Source organism: Pan troglodytes, chromosome 7 (assembly GCF_028858775.2).
Source record: "Pan troglodytes isolate AG18354 chromosome 7, NHGRI_mPanTro3-v2.0_pri, whole genome shotgun sequence".
Lineage (NCBI taxonomy): Eukaryota > Metazoa > Chordata > Mammalia > Primates > Hominidae > Pan > Pan troglodytes.
The window spans coordinates 64,068,340-64,083,877 of record NC_072405.2 but is presented as its reverse complement, the minus strand read 5'-3'; the positions used below and the strand labels follow the sequence as shown (position 1 = coordinate 64,083,877).

The following is a 15,538-nucleotide window of genomic DNA, read 5'->3' as shown; positions in this document are numbered from 1 at the left end:
TGGGGACCACAAGCAATTAATACCACAGTGAGCAGGAAATCAATACAATCATTGTTTTATCCATTCCTGAAATGGAAAAAGGAGAACTGTGTGGATGGGTAGCACTATTGGGTAAAGGGCACAGTCATCTTTACAGTCTGTTCCTGTATGGTTAGCCCAGATATAGGTTGACTTTTCATTCCACTGCTTATTAAATAAAAATAACAGAAACCACAGTTATTTTTTGAGAGTTTCCTATGTGTCAGGCTTTTCAAAAATAGAGTCATTAAAGCCATAGCTTTAATGTAGCTATAGCTACAGACCCATACTTGGTCTTTTATACTCTTCCCTAAGCCACTGTGGCTGGAAACCTGCAAACTGCATTTGCCAGATTTTGTGCTCAGCTGGGATTCCTTGCTGGCAATGGGAGGCACTCATAACAAATTAAATGTGGGAAGAAAATAGAAACTACCCTGCTTATGGCAGAGGCAGGTGACTACAGACTATTGCAATAGTGCCAGCAGTTCTAGTACCTCTGGAGGTGAGCATAGATGCCTGCAGAGGAAATAGCTAGCAAAACCCAGGCTTTCTGGAGCTCACATGCTGTATCAGGGCAGAGAAATGAGGAATTAGGTGGTCATTACTCCTGGTAGGATGCTATGATTTTCTGATGTTTCTCATCTTTGGAAACCACCAATTTTCCCAATTTTTGCTCCTTTAGCTCCCACATTTTGTCTCTTAATTCCTTAATTTAAATCACTTTCTAGCTTGAGATACCTAGAGAAGTTTGTGTTTTTCTGAATGAACCAGTACTATATCCACTTGGCCCACACTATCCTCTAGAGTCCACTGTGGATAGACAGAAACTTTCCCCCAGACCCAAAGAGTCATTGTTGGCATAGTTACAATTGCCCTGCTACTGAGGATCACATCTGCCCTGTCTGAGCCACAACTTTGTAAGGCTGTGCTGGCACAGTGCTCACAGATTCACAGGGCCCCTGGTGCTGAGAGAGTGACCTCAGATGTTATGGCTGCAAGTTTGATAATGCCAGGAGAGAGATCTAAAATTCAACTGAATAGCAATACATCATCTGTAAATCACGAGACTGAAAAAAATGCAGGATTCCATGGAATTTAAAGGCCTTTTAAGACAGAAAGAAAGACATGTCTATATCTTAGGAACCAAACAAATGAAGAATCTGATCAAACGATCAACTGGAGTTGGAGTTGAGCACTGCTGTGAGTAGACAGAAGAATTAATGTGTTTATCTTGCATTCAGGAATGTGGGCCAAGTGGCACTTCTTCTAAGCGATGGCATCATGGACATGGCAATCACAAACAGTACTCAGTGAGTCCCCTCAGGACTGCCTAGAACACAATCAGTACAATCAGTGTTGTGGTTCAGTTAATGGGGATGGTGACTGTTTTCCTTAATGGGTGAGAATCTTTTAAACCCAGTAAAATTCAGAATTAAATATAGAAATGTTTAAGAGAAATAAAATCATGGCTTAGTATTTTGGGGTTAAGAAGAAACATATACATATTTAGTGTTTAATATACTTGTAATTTTTGAGACAATCTGGCCCATTATAAAGACATTCTTGAAACTCCTACTAAATATATAAAGCATGGACAAATTATCCAGTTCTGAATTTTTTTCCTTTCCATAAACAACTAGACAACTGGAAAAAATATAACAGACAACAATTTCAGATACTGAACAACAGAACAGGCCTGTATCTTAAATAGAAAGAAAATAAATTAGGTGAGACCAGCAATTGCCCTGGCTCTTTGCCTGGAGACACCTTCTAAACTGTGGCACAGGGAAGGGGAATTCAAGTAGAGCATTACTCTGAAAAAGGCAGATGTCAGTGTTCAGGAGAGCTGAGATGGCTGAACTTTGTGGGGAAGAATACCGGAGAGCAGGGAGTGATGCAAAGAAAAAGTTCCAGAAACCTGCATAGGCATCCTTTTGAGTTTTTTGTTGAATGCTCTGCCATGTATGCATAAACTAGGCAAAAATAGACTCCTGGGGAGTTGTAAACGGAACAATTCTCAGAGCTTACATAGGGCTGTGATACTGTACGTTTTGACCATCCAAAATAAAAGAAGCCAGGGCTGTGGTGTGTGCCCGTAATCCTAGCTACTCAAGAGGCTGAGGTGGGAGGATCACTTGAACCTAGGAGTCTCAGGCCAGCCTGGGCAACACAGCGAGACTCTGTTCCCCCTCCTCTCCCCAGCAATAAAAAACAAACAAACAAACAAACCCCCAAAGACATAAAAGAGCCCATTGAACACCTGGAGCATTCAGAAAAGACCCCAGAAGGCTATGTCTTAAAAAGTAGAGCTAAACTAGCCTTAGAATAAAAGATACTCCAGATGTGCCCTACCAGTGTTTTAAAAGAGGCCCCCAAAACATCAAGCTCATCCACAAGTAAGTTAATTGCCTGCCAGGACAAAATTCAACATTCTTTCAAAGAAGACAACAAAATTCAAATTCCAAATATGCCACATCCAATAAAAAATCATTGATAATGTAAAGCTACAGAAAAATGTGACCAGTAACCCAGAGAAAAATCAGCCAATAGAAACATAACCTGAAATAATAAAGATAATGGAATTAACAAGTGTTAATTTAAAAACTGCTATTATAAATGTGCTCATGAATGTAGAAGAAAACATGGACATGATGAGGAAAGAAAAGATATAAAATAGAGCCAAATGAAACTTTAAAGGTGAAAAATGTTATATCAGAAATAAAAAATACACTGGATAGGAAGAACAGAATATTAGACCTCATAAGATAAAGTCAGTGAGCTTGAATACATAGGAATAGAAACCATCTAGACTGAAGCACAGAGAGAAAAAGGCTGGAAAAACCCATCTGAGCCTCAGTAAGCTATGAAACAATAGCAAACTGTCTATCACTTGTGTAACTGGAATGTCATAAAGGTGGGGGGGGGCAGAAAAAATATTGGAAGAAATAATGGCTGAAACATTTCTAAATTTGAGGAAACTGTAAACCAAGGTTCTCAACAAACCACAAGCAGAAAAAAACCACAAGCGTGCGCGTGCACACACACACACACTATACATACTCCAAAGTACTTTGTATTAAATTGCTAGAAAGATGTGATAGAGAAAAAAATCTTAAAAGTAGTCAGAGTAAAAAAGTAATTAAAAAAAACATGTCATGTACACAGGAACAAAGATGACTGCTGACATTATAAACAATGCAAGCCAGGAGACAATGAAACAGCGTCTTTTATTTTTAATTTTATATTCTTTGGGGGTGAGAAGTGAGGTTTTTCGGTTTTAATAATTACAACTTTTAGATTTAGAGGGTACATCTGCAGGTTTGTTACCTGGGTATATTGCGTGATGCTGAATTTTGGGGTACAATTGATCCTGTCATCAGGTACTAAGCATAGTACCCAATGGTGAGTTTTTCAACCCTTGCCCCTCTCCTTCCCTCTCTCCCCTAGTAGTATTATGTCCATGAGTACCCATTGTTTAACTCCTACTTTTAAGTAAGAACATTTGGTATTTGTTTTTTTGTTCCTGTGGTAATTCACTTAGGATAATGACCTTCGGCTGCATCCATGTCGCTGCAAAGAACATCATTTTACATCATTTTATTCTTTTTTATGGCTGCATAGTATTCCATGTGTATAGGTACCACATATTCTTTACCTAGGTCACCATAGATTGGCACTATAAATGATCTCATAAGAAATATTATAGACAGTTTATGTTGTAGGGAAAGGATATTAGAAGTAAACTTGGATGTATGCAAAGTAATGAAGAGTGTCAGAAATGGTAAAGATTAGGTAAATATAAAATGGATCTCCATACTTTCAATTTATGTAAAAAATAACTATTTAGGCAAAAACAATTATAATGTACCATGGGGGTTTATAACACACGTAAATGTATGATGGCAATAGCACAAAGGCTGGGACGGGAAAGCAGAAGTATACTATTATAAAGATTTTATACATCAAGTGGCATAAAGTGATTTGAAGATAGATGGTGGTGGTAAGTTAAAGATACATACTGTAACCAATTTAATGTGTAATTGATTTTGACTTGATTTTCATGTTGATGACTTACCTAGTTCATATAATTTAAAATATATGTTTATATTCATGGGCGACATATATCTAGGAATTATGTAGAACTTGAAAATGTTTAAATAATTCATTTTACTTACTGAGATACTTAAAAATAAATATATTAAATGAATAGATCTAGTATAAAATATTTGATGCATCATAATAATCCTTTTTTTTAAATAACAAAAGTGTTAGACTGAGGTCTAAGAGGGTAACTGACTTACCTAAAGTAACACAACATGAGGAGCCAGGACTTCATCTTTTAAGTCCTAGGTTTGTTTCCAAACTTATCTCTCCACGGGTTTTTAATTTGCAAAAATATCTCCATGTTTTTGTTGTAACTATTGTTCTTAACGGATAAATACTTGAAATTCTCTTTTGTAGCAAAATTGACAAACAGTTTTTGAAAGGGTAACATGGTTACTATTAAGTTACACCTTTAAAAAATTAATAGACTATTTTTTAGAGCAGTATTAGGTTTATAAGAAAATTGAGTAGAAAGTACAGGGAGTTTCCATAGCCTTATTCTGCCAGTTTCCCTTATTATTAACATCTTGCATTAATTATTGTGATGCATTTGTTACCGATGCAGTACATTGATGAGCCAATATGAATACATTATTTTTAACGAAAGCCTACTGTTTACATTAGGGTTTACTCTTCGTGTTGTAAATCCTATGGGTTTGGACAAATGTATAATGCCATGTATCCACCATTGTAGTATCATACAGAGTGGTTTTACTGCCCTGAGAATCTTTTGTGTCCCATCTATTCATCCTTGTCAGCCCCCTAACCTCCAGCAACCATTGGTCTTTTTATTCTCTCCATTCTTTTCCAGAATATCATATAGTTGAAATTCTGCAATATGAAGTCTTTTCAGATTGGCTTCTTTCACTTAGTACAATACGTTTAAAATTCCTCCAAGTCTTTCTGTGGCTTGATAGCTCATTTCTTTTTAGTGCTGAATAATATTCTATTGTCTGGATGTACCACAGTTTATCTATTTATCTATCAAAGGACATCCTAGTTGCTTCCAGGTTTGGCAATTATGAATAAAGTTGCTGTAAACATTTGTGTGCACATTTTTGTAGGAGTTTACATTTTTAACTAACTTGAGTAAATATCTAGGAATGTGATTCCTGGATCATATAAGAGCATGTTTAGTTTTTCCAAAGTGGCTGCATCATTTTACATCCCTCAGCAGTGAATAAGAGTTCCTGTTGCCCCGCATCCTCATCAGTATTTGGTGGTGTCAGTATTTTGGATTTCTGCCATTCTAATAGGTGTGTAGGAGTAACTCATTGTCCGTGACTTTTTACATGTTACAATCTGCTGCTGATCATAATCCTGAAAGACAGTCCCAAAGGCCATAATCCCGTATGTTGAAATACAGAATGATCAAAAGCACTAATGTCTAAAATTCTTAATGTCTAAAATTCCCCATATACAATCCTGAATGATTAAAATTCCAGAGTTGGAAATCCTGAAAGCAGAGTTCTGTGGAAGGGATTAGTGCATTTTTGGTTGTATTTGGGATGGTGGCATCATGTTAAGCGGAACTATTATCTGTTATTGGCTTTACTTGGAAGTGAAGTATGTTTTAAGACAATGTGTACGGGTGCCAGGCTGACAATGGGAGGACTCGTGAATTTAATTTTAGGTGTCATTTTGACTGGATTAAGGAGTAACTAGGTGGTGGCTTACGCCTGTAATCAATCCCAGCACTTTGGGAGGCTGAGGCAGGTGGATCACATGAGGCCAGGAGTTCAAGACCAGCCTGGCCAACATGGTGAAACCCCATCTCTACTAAAAATACAAAAAAGTTATCTGGGCATGGTGGTGCATACCTGTCATCCCACTTACTCGGGAAGCTGAGGCATGAGAATCGCTTGACCCTGGGAGGCAGAGGTTGTAGTGAGCCAGGATTGTTCCACTGTGCTCCAAGCCTGGGTGACAGAGTAAGACTCTGTCTCAAAAAAAAAAAAAAAAAAAAAAGTCTAGAAACCCAGTAAATGCATTATTTTGGGTGTGTCTGTGAGGGTGTTTCCAGAGGCAATTAGTGTGTGAGTCTGAGTGGACTATGTGGAGAAAGACCTGCCCTGAATTTTGGTGGGCACCAGCCAACTGACTGTGGGCTCATAGAGAACAAATAAAGAATGTGAATTAGTCTTTCTCTGAGAGTTGGGGCAGACTTTTCTCCTGCTGTCTTGAACATCAGAACTCCAGGCTCACTGGCCTTCAGACTCTAAGACTTACACCACCTGTCCCCCAGGTCCAGAGGCTTTTGGCCTTGGACTGAGAGTGACATCATTGGCTTTCCTGGCTCTGAGGCCATCTGAGTTGGATTCAGCCATCCTGCAGCCATCCCATGGTCTCCAGCTTGCAGGCAGTCTGTCATGGGACTTCTTAGTCATCAGAATTGTGTGAGCCAATTTCCCTAATAAATCCCCTCTCATATCTCTATATACATATTCTATTGGTTCTAGTTCTCTGGAGAACCCTGACTAATACAAATTTGGTATTGGGGAAACTGAATTTCATTCCTTCTTACCGTATTCCTTACAACACAATAAAAGAGATCTGTGAAATTGCTCCCTCACAAAAAGACTGTGATAAGTTAAGTGTATGAAGGTACTTAATGGTGAAAGATAAAAGTTTAAAAGCTAATTATTATTGGTGCTGTGAAGGTGGAAAATTGCTTAATTGCTGAGCAACGACCAGACTTTCAAATGGGCAGCATATACCTACAAAATTTGTAGACCCCAACCACTATCCAAATACAAGTGCAGTGAGTGTTTCAAAGATCAAGTGAAAACACAGGCAAAAAATACAAGAAATCTCTCCCACCAAACTATTCAATTGTGTATGACTTCTGCCCCTTCACACATAATGCCAACTGGCTATGCCATGTATATCATCTTTGTGTTATTTCTGATGCTGGAGGTATAATTGTGCAGAGACTTTTAGAGAGTTCTAATTTGTTTCATGCAATTTTTGCAAATTTGACTTCAGGAAAGTACATTATCACAATTGTTGACTTTGTATATAAGAACATTAAAACTTCCTCAATAAATGTAGAGATCTTCTTTTTGTGCATCTGTGGTTGTAAAAGATACTATTTCTTGACAGCTCAGCTCTTTGGGTGACTGCATATGCAGGGGTGACTCACTGAGGTTTTTGATAGATCTGGTCAAAAGACTTAGGTTTTCTGTCATGATATTAATATTTCAGACGACTGTAGCTATAAAGCTGGGTGCACACAATTATGCACCAAAGTGATGTGCACTTATACCTCACTTTCTGACAGATTTTTTTGTGGTTCATCTCTTCATAGCTCTTATACCTGTGTGACTGTCATTAGAATTCCTGGGTGTTTATGCTTGCAAAAATTTATATGTGATTATTTATATGTATCTATTTTACTGTATAAAGTGGCCTATGAAGTAGTATTCTTTCATGTTTTATGTTTCTTAAATTCCCTTTTAAGAATGTAAATAAATGCTTTTTAAGAACAAAATTAAAATTATATTTTCCAGAATTATGTTTTTGGGCTTATGGCATTCAGATTGAGTCTTTTGAGATTATGATCAGCACTGGTTTTTCCAATCCCAGAACATCCTTATACTTAGCTCCTGGGGCCCTCAACAGAAGCCAACCCCTTTCCTGTGCCCCAGTGGGCAACTGACCACCCCAATGGAGAGAAACCAGAAGGAGTACAGTAGCCAGCTCTATAACCAGTAGAAAAAGAAACACTTAGGCCGGGTACGGTGGTTCACGCCTGTAATCCCAGCACTTTCGGAGGCCAAGGCAGACGGATCACTTTTGGAGGCTGAGGGGGGCAGGAGGTAAGGAGTTCGAGACCAGCCTGGCCTACATGGTGAAACCCCATCTCTACTAAAAATACAAAATGCTTAGACCTAAGTATTTCCTTTGTTTCTGAGTGACTGTAAATAGTATTATATTTTACATTTCAGAGTCCATATGTTTATTGATAACAAGTAGAAATATAATTCAGTTTTCCATGTTTATCTTATATTCTATGAGCTTGCTGAACTTTTTAGTTCTAGTTTTTTGTTTGTTTTTGTATATTCCTTGGGATTTTTTGTTCAGATAAGCATGCTGTCTGCAAACAGGGATAGTTTTATTTCCTCCATTTCAAAGTATATGCTTTTTATTTCCTTTTCTTGCCTTATTGCAGTGTCTAGAACTTCCAGTAGTATGTTGAATAACAGTGGCCACAGAGGACATCTTGCTTTGCTCCTGACCTTACAGAAAAAGCATATAGTCTTCAATCATAAAGTACATTGTAAACTGTAGGTTTTTGTAGATTTATCAAGTTGAGGATGTTCTCCTCTCTTCCTAGATTTCTGAGAATTTTAATCATGAATGGATGTTGAATTTTGTCAAGTGCTTTTTCTGCCTCAGTTGATATGATCATATGTGTTAGAGAGGATTCTCCAGAGAAACAGAAATGATAAGGAATCAGCTCATACAATCGTGGAGGCTGAGAAGTCAGATCCAGGAGAGCTGATGGTATAGTCCCAGTCTGGGACTGAAAGCCAGAGAAATAGAAGCGCCAGTGATGTAGGTTCCAGTCCAAGTCCAAGTCTGAAGACAGGAGAAGATCAATGGCCCAGTGACAAGACAGGCAAAGAGAAAGAATTCTTTCTTACTTAATCTTTCTTTTCTATTCAGGCCTTCAGTGGGTTGAAGGAGGCCCACCCACACTGGGGAGGACAGCCTTCTTTACTCAATCTAATGATTCAAATGTCAATCTCACCCAAAAGCACCCTTACAGACACACCCAGAACAATATTTAACCAAATAACTGCACACCCTGTGGTCCAGTCAAGTGGACACATAAAATTAAACATCACATCATGTAATTTTTCTTCTTTGGCATGTTAATCAGGTGGATTACATTGATTAATTTTCAAATATTGAATCAGACTGTATCCTTAGTACAAACCCTGCTTGGTTATGGTGTATCATTCTCTTTTAAATGTTGTGGAATTCTAGTTTGCAAATATTTTGTCAATGGTTTTTGCATCTATGTTCATGAGAGATATTAATCTGGAGTTTTCTTTTTGCATTGTTTTACATGTAGAGTTCAGGGTAATATGAGTTTCATAAAAATAATTGGAAAATGTTTCTTCCTTTTCTATGTTCTGGATGATTGTGTAGATTACTATTAATTATTTAAACATTTGGTAGAATTTTCCAGTAAAGCTTTCTTGGCCTGGAGAGTTCTTTTAAGGAGTTTTAAAATTATTAATTCAATATTCTTCATAGATATGGGGCTATTCAAGTCATCTCTTTCATGCTGGGTGAGTTGGGGTAGCTTATGTGTTTTAAGGAATTGGTTCGTTTCACCTAAGTGCTTTATGAGAGTAGTGTTATTCCTGGTATTCTCTTGCTTCACTCTGGATATTGTATGGTGTGTAGTGATGTTTCTTGTTTCATTCCTGATATGCATATTTTGTCTTCTCTCCTTTTTGTCAGTCTCGTGAGAGGTTTGTCAATTTTATTGATCTTTTCAAAGAACCAGCTTTTCATTTTCGTTTCATTTCATTTCATTTTCTCTATTGTTTTTCTGTTTTCACTTACATTGCTGTCTTCTCTTACCTTTATTATTTTCCTCCCTCCTGTTTTGCATTAATTTTGCTGTTCCCTTTCTACTTTTTTTTTTGTTTAAGGGAGAGACTTTTCACTTTTCTAATGGATGCATTTAGTATTTCCCTCTCAGCACTGCTATACCTGTGTCCCATACATTTTTATATGTTGTATTTTTGTTTTTATTCAGTACAGTGTATTTAAAAAGTTTCCCTTGAGACTTCATTTTTTACCTATGTATTATTTTTGAAGGGTGTTGTTTAGTTTTCAAGTGTTTCCACCTGGCATCCGTGATCACCCATGAGTGAGGGGACCAAATTGGCTGTTAAATCCTTCATATCTAGGCTCAATTCAGTTTTCCAGCCCCATTTCTCATTACTTCCTGCAACGAAAACCTTATTTCTAGCCAAATTTAATGTTTCATACCACTCTCTTAACATTAACATGTGCCTTTTTGGCTTTGCATTTTTGCTTATTTTTAAAATTCTTGGATGACCACATTTTATTTTCATTTCCTAAATAACAGTTGCAAAGCTACCTTAGGGCTATACTATAAGGAAGCTCATACTAAATCTTCTTAGTTTAGAAAAAGTTTGTAGTTGAAATTATAGAAATATAATGAGGAGTGATGATGCTGGGTGAAAGATGTGGTCTGAAAAAATTGATCAGATTAAAGTCCGGAATCCGGGTTCCTAATTATACACCCATTTTTTCCCCAAACAATACAGAACACTAAGCCCTGAGGATGTAGGATGAATGTCTACCACCACCTGAATGAGTGAGCCTACAGTCAATTTGCACTCATGTTCATTTACTTAGAGAATTTGAGTAATTTTCTCAGTTTATTATGAACAGGGCTAACAATGATTCATTTGCAAAGTGCCTAGGTTAAGAAGATCTCAAATTTGAAAAGCTTTTAAAAATATAATTGATAATAGCATGGCATAAGGTTTCTCAGAAATTATTATAGTCTTTAACCTAAGAAAATAAACATATCTAATTGAGGCCTGCTAAATAATGAAAAATAAAAATTCTGTTTTGGAAATCCAAAATACATTCAATGAAAATTATCAGTTAGCAAATTTCATGCAAACCATTCCATTTTATTATAACCCTTTGAGTATATATTGGACTCCTTTCTAAGTTCAAAGAGTTTAGTTCAATTATTTTTTACAAAATCCAACATATAATCATCCAGTAAAGTCTACTGGGTAGTAAATGAATCATCGAATAATACTTTTCTATTCAGGTTTGCAGATGTGTTTATTTATTTATTTTTTTTTAATTTTATCATTATTATACTTTAAGTTTTAGGGTACATGTGCACAATGTGCAGGCTTGTTACATATGTATACATGTGCCATGTTGGTGTGCTGCACCCATTAACTCGTCATTTAGCATTAGGTATATCTCCTAATGCTATCCCTCCCCCCTGCCCCGACCCCACAACAGTCCCCAGAGTGTGATGTTCCCCTTCCTGTGTCCATGTGTTCTCATTGTTTAATTCCCACCTATGAGTGAGAACATACGGTGTTTGGTTTTTTGTCCTTGCCATAGTTTGCTGAGAATGATGGTTTCCAGCTTCATCCATGTCCCTACAAAGGACATGAACTCATCCTTTTTTATGGCTGCATAGTATTCCATGGTGTATATGTGCCACATTTTCTTAATCCAGTCTATCATTGTTGGACATTTGGGTTGGTTCCAAGTCTTTGCTATTGTGAATAGTGCCGCAATAAACATACGTGTGCATGTGTCTTTATAGCAACATGATTTATAATCCTTTGGGTATATACTCAGTAATGGGATGGCTGGGTCAAATGGTATTTCTAGTTCTAGTTCCCTGAGGAATCGCCACACTGACTTCCACAATGGTTGAACTAGTTTACAGTCCCACCAACAGTGGAAAAGTGTTCCTATTTCTCCACATCCTCTACAGGACCTGTTGTTTCCTGACTTTTTAATGATTTCCATTCTAACTGGTGTGAGATGGTATCTCATTGTGGTTTTGATTTGAATTTCTCTGATGGCCAGTGATGATGAGCATTTTTTCATGTGTTTTTTGGCTGCATAAATGTCTTCTTTTGAGAAGTGTCTGTTCATATCCTTCGCCCACTTTTTGATGGGGTTGTTTGTTTTTTTCTTGTAAATTTATTTGAGTTCATTGTAGATTCTGGATATTAGCCCTTTGTCAGATGAGTAGGTTGCAAAAATTTTCTCCCATTCTGTAGGTTGCCTGTTCACTCTGATGGTAGTTTCTTTTGCTGTGCAGAAGCTCTTTAGTTTAATTAGATCCCATTGTCAATTTTGGCTTTTGTTGCCATTGCTTTTGATGTTTTAGACATGAAGTCCTTGCCCATGCCTATGTCCTGAATGGTATTGCCTAGGTTTTGTTCTAGGGTTTTTATGGTTTTAGGTCTAACATTTAAGTCTTTAATCCAACTTGAATTGATTTTTGTATAAGGTGTAAGGAAGGGATCCAGTTTCAGCTTTCTACATATGGCTAGCCAGTTTTCCCAGCACCATTTATTAAATAGGGAATCCTTTCCCCATTGCTTGTTTTTCTCAGGTTTGTCAAAGTCAGATGGTTGTAGATATGCGGCATTATTTCTAAGGGCTCTGTTCTGTTCCATTGATCTTATATCTGTTTTGGTACCAGTACCATGCTGTTTTGTTTACTGTAGCCTTGTAGTATAGTTTGAAGTCAGGTAGTGTGATGCCTCTGGCTTTGTTCTTTTGGCTTCGGATTGACTTGGCAATGTGGGCTCTTTTTTGGTTCCATATGAACTTGAAAGTAGTTTTTTCCAATTCTGTGAAGGAAGTCATTGGTAGCTTGATGGGGATGGCATTGAATCTATAAATTACCTTGGGCAGTATGGCCATTTTCATGATATGGATTCTTCCTACCCATGAGCATGGAATGTTCTTCCATTTCTTTGTATCCTCTTTTATTTCATTGAGCAGTGGTTTGTAGTTCTCCTTGAAGAGGTCCTTCACATCCCTTGTAAGTTGGATTCCTAGGTATTTTATTCTCTTTGAAGCAATTGTGAATGGGAGTTCACTTATGATTTGGCTCTCTGTTTGTCTGCTTTTGGTGTATAAGAATGCTTTTGATTTTTGTACATTGATTTTGTATCCTGAGACTTTGCTGAAGTTGCTTATCAGCTTAAGGAGATTTTGGGCTGAGATGATGGGGTTTTCTAAATATACAATCATGTCATCTGCAAACAGGGATAATTTGACTTCCTCTTTTCCTAATTGAATACCCTTTATTTCCTTCTCCTGCCTGATTGCCCTGGCCAGAACTTCCAGCACCATGTTGAATAGGAGTAGTGAGAGAGGGCATCCCTGTCTTGTGCCAGTTTTCAAAGGGAATGCTTCCAATTTTTGCCCATTCAGTATGATATTGGCTGTGGGTTTGTCATAGATAGCTCTTATTATTTTGAGATACGTCCCAACAATACCTAATTTATTGAGAGTTTTTAGCATGAAGCATTATTGAATTTTGTCAAAGGCCTTTTCTGCATCTATTGAGATAATCATGTGGTTTTTGTCTTTGGTTCTGTTTATATGCTGGATTACATTTATTGATTTGCATATGTTGAAACAGCCTTGCATCCCAGGGATGAAGCCCACTTGATTGTGGTGGATAAGCTTTTTGATGTGCTGCTGGATTCGGTTTGCCAGTATTTTATTGAGGATTTTTGCATCAATGTTCATCAAGTATATTGGTCTAAAATTCTCTTTTTTGTTTGTGTCTCTGCCAGGCTTTGGTATCAGGATGATGCTGGCCTCATAAAATGAGTTAGGGAGGATTCCCTCTTTTTCTATTGATTGGAATAGTTTCAGAAGGACTGGTAACAGCTCCTCCTTGTACCTCTGGTAAAATTCGGCAGTGAATCCCTCTGGTCCTGGACTTTTTTTTGCTTGGTAAGCTATTGATTATTGCCACAGTTTTCAGAGCCTGTTATTGGTCTATTCGGAGATTCAACTTCTTCCTGGTTTAGTCTTGGGAGAGTGTGTTTGTTGAGGAATTTATCCATTTCTTCCAGATTTTCTAGTTTATTTGTGTAGAGGTGTTTATAGTATTCTCTGATGGTAGTTTGTATTTCTGTGGGATCGGTGGTGATATCCCCTTTATCATTTTTATTGCGCCTATTTGATTCTTCTCTCTTTTCTTCTTTATTAGTCTTGCTAGTGGTCTATCGATTTTGTTGATCTTTTCAAAAAACAATCTCCTGGATTCAATAATTTTTTGAAGGGTTTTTTGTGTCTCTATTTCCTTCAGTTCTCCTCTGATTTTAGTTATTTCTTGCCTTCTGCTAGCTTTTGAATGTGTTTGCTCTTGCTTTTCTAATTCTTTTAATTGTGATGTTAGGGTGTCAATTTTGGATCTTTCCTGCTTTCTCTTGTGGGCATTTAGTGCTATAAATTTCCCTCTACACACTGCTTTGATTGTGTCCCAGAGATTCTGGTATGTTGTGTCTTTGTTCTCGCTGGTTTCAAAGAACATCTTTATTTCTGCCTTCATTTTGTTATGTACCCAGAAGTCATTCAGGAGCAGGTTATTCAGTTTCCATGTAGTTGAGCAGTTTTGAGTGAGTTTCTTAATCCTGCTTTCTAGTTTGATTGCACTGTGGTCTGAGAGACAGTTTGTTATAATTTCTGTTCTTTTATATTTGCTGAGGAGTGCTTTACTTCCAAGCATGTGATCAATTTTGGAATAGGTGTGGTGTGGTGCTGAAAAGAATGTATATTCTGTTGATTTGGGGTGGAGAGTTCTGTAGATGTCTATTAGGTCCGCGTGGTGCAGAGCTGAGTTCAATTCCTGGGTATCCTTGTTAACTTTCTGTTTAGTTGATCTGTCTAATGTTGACAGTGGGGTGTTAAAGTCTCCCATTATTATTGTGTGGGAGTCTAAGTCTCTTTGTAGGTCACTAAGGACTTGCTTTATGAATCTGGGTGCTCCTGTATTGGGTGCATATATATTTAGGATAGTTAGCTCTTCTTGTTGAATTGATCCCTTTACCATTATGTAATGGCCTTCCTTGTCTCTTTTGATCTCTGTTGGTTTAAAGTCTGTTTTATCAGAGACTAGGATTGCAACCCCTGCCTTTTTTTGTTTTCCATTTCCTTGGTAGATCTTCCTCCATCCTTTTATTTTGAGCCTATGTGTGTCTCTGCACATGAGATGGTTTTCCTGAATACAGCACACTGATGGGTCTTGACTCTTTATCCAATTTGCCAGTCTGTGTCTTTTAATTGGAGCATTTAGCCCATTTATATTTAAAGTTAATATTGTTATGTGTGGATTTGGTCTTGTCATTATGATGTTAGCTGGTTATTTTGCTCATTAGTTGATGCAGTTTCTTCCTAGCCTTGATGGTCTTTACATTTTGGCATGTTTTTGCAGTTGCTGGTACCGGTTGTTCTTTTCCACGTTTAGTGCTTCCTTCAGGAGCTCTTTTAGGGCAGGCCTGGTGGTGACAAAATCTCTCAGCATTTGCTTGTCTGTAAAGTATTTTATTTCTCCTCCACTTATGAAGCTTAGTTTGGCTGGATATGAAATTCTGGGTTGAAAATTCTTTTTTAAAGAATGTTGAATATTGGCCCCCACTCTCTTCTGGTTTGTAGAGTTTCTGCCAAGAGATCCGCTGTTAGTCTGATGTTCTTCCCTTTTTGAGTAACCCAGCCTTTCTCTCTGGCTGCCCTTAACATTTTTTCCTTCAACTTTGGTGAATCTGACAATTATGTGTCTTGGAGTTGCTCTTCTCGAGGAGTATCTTTGTGGCGTTCTCTGTATTTTCTGAATCTGAATGTTGGCCTGCCT

General features: G+C 37.5%; 1 protein-coding gene across 2 annotated transcripts in view; it reads right to left on the bottom strand.

The window, feature by feature from the left end:
- XKR4 (XK related 4) overlaps positions 1-15,538 on the bottom strand; it is a 430,426-nt gene that overhangs the window by 49,938 nt on the left and 364,950 nt on the right.